Source organism: Chinchilla lanigera, unplaced genomic scaffold, assembly GCF_000276665.1.
Source record: "Chinchilla lanigera isolate Chin_1 unplaced genomic scaffold, ChiLan1.0 scaffold00049, whole genome shotgun sequence".
In the NCBI taxonomy this organism is placed as follows: Eukaryota; Metazoa; Chordata; class Mammalia; order Rodentia; family Chinchillidae; genus Chinchilla; species Chinchilla lanigera.
This window is the reverse complement of record NW_004955450.1, coordinates 1,275,761-1,282,818: the sequence shown is the minus strand read 5'-3', so window position 1 is coordinate 1,282,818 and position 7,058 is coordinate 1,275,761. Positions and strand designations below refer to the sequence as shown.

General features: G+C 37.4%; 1 protein-coding gene and 1 long non-coding RNA gene across 2 annotated transcripts in view; one reads left to right on the top strand and one right to left on the bottom strand.

The window, feature by feature from the left end:
* The window catches only part of LOC102016005 (chromosome unknown open reading frame, human C15orf27), a 101,554-nt gene extending 101,270 nt beyond the window's left edge, over positions 1-284 (bottom strand). Inside the window, exon 1 of the mRNA XM_005393470.2 lies at positions 204-284. The gene's annotated coding sequence lies outside the window, so the exon portion shown is untranslated. The remainder of the gene's footprint in view (positions 1-203) is intronic.
* A 199-nt stretch (positions 285-483) lies between these two features.
* Positions 484-6,995, top strand: LOC106149596. Its single transcript, XR_001235876.1, has 4 exons — positions 484-559; positions 2,216-2,277; positions 5,065-5,144; positions 6,961-6,995. It is a non-coding gene; the product is annotated as an uncharacterized LOC106149596 (long non-coding RNA).
* The last annotated feature ends 63 nt before the right edge of the window (positions 6,996-7,058 follow it).

Below are 7,058 nucleotides of genomic sequence, written 5' to 3'. Positions count from 1 at the left end.
GTGAGGGGAGAAATGTGGGAACGCGGGGCGGACGCAGCGTGAGGAGGGGGAGGCGGTGGGGACGACTTGCGTGGGGGCCACCCGGGCTTCGGACTCCCGTCACGGCCCCCCGCGTGGCCTCGGCGCCTCACCGTCCCTCGCGGGTCCCCTCTGAAGTCAGAACCCGAGACCCGGCCCGGCCGGGAGGAAACACCTGTCCTCACCTCCCGGAGGTGTCCCTCAGGACCGCTGCAGGACAGAGTTCCCCACCTCAGCAGACCCCAGACGTTCCCCCGGGAACCCCGTGACACACTCCTGACGCGGACGATGCGTGGCCGCGCGTCACGGGGTGGACCTGCCCCTGAGGGCTGTTCCAGGGCCGGGTCCCCGGTGGGCGTGGGGTCGCACCTGGACACCACCGCACGCGGTCTCCGGGGCTGAAGTCCTCGCACGTGAAAGCATAGCTCTTCCCTCTGTATCAGGTGCTGGATTCCGGGTAGCCTTTGCGATTTGTGATGACAATAGAGCCAATTCGTGCTGAAATAGGGCCATTTTCCTAAGGGGTCCTGGCCTTTTCATGGTATGTGAGGTGCTTGAAAGGTTTGGAAACCCTTAGTTTCCAGGGGGCTAGGGCGCTCCTGACAGCCTTGATTTCTGGTCCTCACACCTAAAGTGTTTTGGCTGTGTTAGGCTGAGTGGACTCCCCCTAATGCACCTTTATCTTTCTTGGCTGCTCTTCCCACTGTGACCTTTCTAGTGAAATGATGGAATTAGGGCTGAGAACATCAAAACCCCAGGTTGTCGAACTGCCATGGGGGTTTGGACCATATTTTTCTTAGGCATATGAATATCTAAGTAGGGAGTATTTAATTTTGGCAAACTTGGAGGAAAAATATAGTTGTTTCTTCAAGCTTTGCCCTACCTCCCCTTTCAGCATTTCTTAACCAACTCTAATCTTTAAAAGGTGGAATTTCAGAGGTAAAAAGCTCTTGGAGGAGGTATTTGTAAAAGTTGCCTGATTTGACAGGATATTTCTTCTACATCCATAGAAGGAAGACTTATGCACTGGAAAAGGGAAAGAAGGGATGGGTCAAGAAAACAATGTGGGATGCATAGGATGGGAAGCATAGTTTTCTGACAGGTGGTGGCAGCATTTTGACAACACTTGATAGCTTTGGCCTTGCTGGCCCAAGTTATTATTTCATCCGTTTCTCCCCAGTTGGTAGAACGCTACTTAAGATTTGATTAAAATCATAGAAAAGCATTCAGTTACAATGCTAATGAAGTGTAGGAATAGGACAAATATTTTGAAACTTGCAGAGAGGGAAGACCACTTTGGTTTACCTGGGCTGGAATCTTTGTATTTGAATACTTAAAAAAAAAAAAAAATTCAAGTGTATGCTATTTTAAAGGAACTTCTTTTTACAATGGCTGTATAAAGACCTTCTAGAGAGACATTTATATGAAAATTACAGTGCATGCTGACATCTTCTACCCATGTCTTTTAAGTGCTACTTCCCTCTCTGTTCACAGAAACTGTGGGTGCCACCATTTTATGTTGTAGTGTGAAGTTAAAAAAAAAAAAAAATCCCCAAACACGTATCATTTGTTAGCTCTGTGTTTCCCCCTGGTGGTATCCTACTTCTACAAAACATACCCAAACTAAAATCCTCCCTTTAATATAGTATTCTTTAGCGTGTTGAAAACATAAATCAGAGAGGTGTAGATAAAGTGTCAGTCTGCTTTCTCCAAATTTGGTCCACTCTTCCGTTCATTTTTTTTTTCACTCTTCTTTTCAAATGCCCTAAATCTTAACACCCAAAGGAAGATTAGCCCTCAAGTCTGATCAATTTAGAGTATCTATTTAGAAGAACATCAATTTGGAGGAGCTCTATAGAAGGATTCCCTTTTACTTGGAGCATTATTCTTAAAGTTGGCTTGGTCTTTAAGAATCAATGGGGAGCACATTTTTAAAATGAAATTGAGGAACTTCATCTGAAACCGATTGAAGTCTAATTTCCAGGGGATCCACTTGTGAATTTTATTTTTATCTTCTCCAAGGCATTCTTATTGATGGGAGAAGTTAGGGAATTGGAGAACTACAGATTGCATAAGTGCTGCTTCAGTAGACCAGGTGATTAATGAGAGGGAATTTGTGAGTGAAAGAGCTATGGAGCAATAAGAGCTGTAAAGTGCATTGGAAGAAACTAAGCTTTGTGTGTACCTTTCTTGCCAGATATACCTGTTTCTAAGGTGGTGATCAAATACATGATATCCCAAGCCCACATGCCTTTTGAGGTAAGTCAGATTTTCTCTTAAAGACTGTCTTTCAAGAGTACCGGGATCACATAAGCAGAAAATTTGTACATGTACAGAGCTGCAAGATTGTGGAAAGGCAGATTGGATATTGTGTTCAACCTAGCAATGCCTGAAAAAGATCGATATCAAAGTTAAAATTACTGTTCTCCTGAGGTAGCTGCTTGAAAAACAATAGAACATAAGAGTTTGATCCCATGTAATTTGTGAAAATCTGAGTAATTCCCAGTCCTTAAATTGTTAATGTTTGTATAAGTGTTAATACTTTAAAAGCCTTTCTACATGTTGATTTACAGTATAGCTTCAGTTATTTGTAATATCCAGGGAGAAGGCCTAAGTTAGTTTAATGCTTGCAAAGTGGAATATATGTAACTTTGTGTGACGTTTATTTTGAAATTCAAATACAGTAACTGCTAACAGAGATTTTGTATTTTTTAAATCTTACTGAGATAGCTTTAATGAATAAATATAATTGACTTGTAATTCTCAATATTCATGTGCATATAGTCTGTGGATACAACAAAAACCAAAATACCATGCACTCAGTAGGCCTTCCATAAAAGCCACTTAATCTGTGATATTAGTGATAAAATATTCTTCTCTGAAAAATCACTTGTAAGTTGAACAATTTTTGTAGGTTTTATTAAGTTGAATTAACATATGTAAGCTTCAAATTAGCTCATTTTGCACACACAAGGCCCTGGGTTCAGTCTCCTGTAGTCCCTACCCCTGAAAAATCAGCACATTTCAATTACATGTTTATCCTTTAATAATCAATATTCCACACGGAAAGTAATTTAGAGAACACCCTCCAATACAGTTGGCCTTCAGTAAACATGGGCTGTTCATGTTTCCAAGTAAATTCATAAGTTTATAAATTTATTTAAGTAAATTAACAAATTCATAAATAAATTCATAAATTTATTTTAGTAAATTAATAAATTCCATGTAATGTAGGACTTCAGGCATAATTCATGTCTACAACCTTTTTGGTACATATCCCTAACTTACGGCCAATTCTAGTAAACAGTGGTGGCATGTCATTTCTAAGGATGAAGGATCAGAACTTGGTGACTTCAACTTTGTCAATATGTTAGCCCTTTGAACTTTTTGTGTGTATGAGCAATTATCTCACAAATTGAAAGTGAACCAGAAAAATATAAAACCATACGATCAAATTTGCAGGTAGATAAACTTCTGAGGCTTTGTAGTTATAAAAATACACTATTCTAAGCTTACTATGTTCATTATTTGTATGACAGGAAGATCATAAACTTCTGGGGAACTGATTGCTGAATTCTAGCAATTGGCTTGATATAATTTATGATAATCACATATGACACTTCTATATACTTAAGGTGTTCTGAGCCACATGTTGATCTTCTGTCTCAGTGTCATATAAAACAAAATGAACTTTTTAAATGGAAGATAGATTGTTGTATACCACATTTCCCCCTTCTTTCCCATGACGGCCTTAGTGAAATGGCAATCCCTGTTAATCATCTATCTGTGGTAATGCCTGTAAATTTTTTTCTCAGGGGAAACAACACTAAGAGTAGTTTTCATAATTTAATAATATACAAACACTTCTCCTTAAAGACTGAATTCTGTCCTTGTGACTAGGTCATTAAATGAATTGGTTGCTAAATGAAGAATTGTATATAGTATGTACATTACAATATTCAGAACAGAGAAATGGTCAAAGGATCTCCAACAACTTGGTGACTTGGTATTTTATTTGCATAACTCTTACAGGCAGTACTGTAATATATAACAGAACGAAGAACTATAGTACTGTACAGTACAACCAGCAGAAATTACACATCACAGAAATTATTCAAAGTGTACTGTGCAAAAATAGAAATTGAGGCTCTATCATCAAGATATATATATATATATAACTGTAGCAAAAAAAGAAAAAAAGACAGTTGTAAGTTTGAGCAGTAGGTTGTAAGTCTGAAAAATGAGCCTTGGTCATAAGTCCAAACAGGTAGGTTGTTAAATTGTTTGCAAACAGAACTGTATTTGTTTGCTTTGAAAGGGCTTCCACCTGCCCGGTAATCTTACAAATATAGATATTGTTCATTTAATTACCTACCTGTTTAACAGTTGTTTGGACTTATGACACATCTTTTTTTGTTCAGTCTGTACATCTTTTATTTATTTATTTTTTTTTTTGGAGTCTGTACATCTTTTAGATAGAATCTCAATGTCTTTTTTTGTACAGTATGCTTTGGTTATAGGGTATTGTAATTTTTGCTGATTATACTATGCAGAACTGTAGTTTTATATTTTGTATATTACAGTATTGCATGTAAGAGTTATGCAAATAAAAGCAAGGTCACCAAATTGCAGTTCCTTTGACTTTTTCTTTGTTCTAAATATTGTACTGTATATACTATATACAATTCCTCATTTAGTGACCAATTCATTTAACAACCTAGTTGCACGAATGGAACGCTATCCTTAAATGAGGAATGCCTATAAAATTCAGTTTTCCTTTTAATCTAACTTCTAGCCTTGTTTTTGGAAATACTAATAAAAAAAACTTTAACAAAGAAAAAGGTTAAAGCAGGAGAATAAATTAAACATCAACAAAATGAAGCTTCTGCTTTTTACTATGAAGTCTTTTGAGGTATTTTTAAGTAAAAGAAAAGGCTTATATAGTATTTCTATAATACACATTTTACTGTCCTCTTTGTATATGACTAAAATTGTTAAATTGTTCTTATAATTCCTTTATGGTGGCTACAATTCTTATTAAAACAGAAGAGATAGAAGATGTGAACTCAAACAGCCAATTTTCTCTACTTGCAATCTATAAGAATTTTCATCCAAGGACAAAGCAGGTAAGTAATCATTGTTTTTAATGCTTTGGGTGCTATATATGTTGCCATATTTTGTTAATCCTAATTCTAGATCATTGGTTTTATTTAACTAAGATACAATAAGGATTGTTTGTAATATGGAAAATTCTGTAATTTTTAATTCCACAAGTCTCACTTCCAATATTTGAGAAGCTTGTATGAAGAACTACATTCAATTATATATTAACTATTAAAAAATTTATCAGAAACAACAAAGTACTGTAAGCTGGTTAAATCTAAGTCTGGTTTTTGTAGTTTCAAAAATGATATGAATCAATTTATAAAGAGTTTTTTTTAAAGTTTTGGAAAGTAGCAGTCTGGAGAAAAAACCCAAATTGTTGTGCCTAGAAAATCGAGGTCTCACAGTGACCACACCGCATACTGCAAGTGGGTGGAATGCTGTCCTCTGGGGTTAGTGCTGCCCTTTTCCAAGATGTACAGGGGGAAAGCAGTTAGAGGAACTGAGATTAGAGGTTGATGACTTTGAAATTAAGTACTTTAAGATCAGACTTTCTTACCATCTCATTCTAGATCTTCCAAGTAATGATCATCTATCTGCCAAGAATAGATTGTATACCCATTTAACCTTCTAACCTTATGATACTATGGACCTAATGATACCATGGTTAATTTTGGAAAGCAAATGGTGATTTATACCTAGGGCAATAGCTAACATGCATTTCTGATGATAGAAAATAAACACAGAAATTGACTTTAAGAGTATTATGGAATACCATTATGAGCACAAAAATAGCCATGTGTTTTACTCAGTTGTTGGCCTTGTGACTATCATTTGCATATTTAATATTTCTAGTTCATGTAATAATCTCCAAATACATGTACATTAACATTGACAGAGATTGAATTGTGTACCCTTAATGAATCACCTCTACCAAGACAACAATGGGATGAAAAACTTAAAGAATATAGTGTTCAGATAGAATTGTTCAGGCTGGTTCTCTGAAATGTGGATGGAGATTTCACACAATGAAAAGTGGCCCAGAGTGTGGTAAACTGAAAGTAGAATTCGGGAGTAAGGACAGAGCTATTCCTCCCTTCTGTCTACTGAGTCAGAGAAAGAGGAGAAAATAAGGATGAAACATAATAATATCTGAGGAATTTAACTGGATTTTCATTAGAGTGAAGTGTTAACAAAGGAACAGCCAGGTGTGCTGGTTCACACCTGTAATCCTGGCACTCAGGTGGCTGAGGCAGGAGAATCACCATGAGTTCAAAGCCGGTCTGGGCTACATCATGATTTTACATTGCCAGACTCCATCTCAAACAAACAAACAAACAAACCAAACAACAAAAAACAATGGTACCTCCATTTATGAACCTAATTTGTTTTAAGATTTTGTGAAAGGTGGCTGTGTTTGTGGTTGTGTGGGGAAGGTGGCTGTGGCCATGACTGTCACCCAATATGGAGTTTGTGAATGAAAACAAAATTTTGCCAAACACTTTTGTTTGCAAACCGAATTGCTTGCAAATGGAAGGATTCATGAACTGAGGTATTACTGTAAGTTAAGATAAGAAGAGTTTATCCTCCTATAGACTTTCTAGTAGATATGATTGAGGATTGGGACAGAGGGAGGAAGATGATTGAGGAAGAAGCTGAGGAGTTGAGTGTGGATGAGGGAAGGTCAAATGCAAAAGAGACTTGAGTTTGTGAGTAAGCAAATAAAACACATGAAAGAAACATTTGTGTAGGAGAGAAAATAGATGCAGGTTAGAGGATATTCAGGATCCTTAAGATGGAATGTCTTAACATTGACACAATTGGCCCACCATGCACCAGCTGCAGATGCCCACCCCCAGACGTGTCTGAATCATTCAAACATGGAGAAACCCCTGGGAATACATGCCATACAACAGGTCACTCTTGCTCCTGCCACT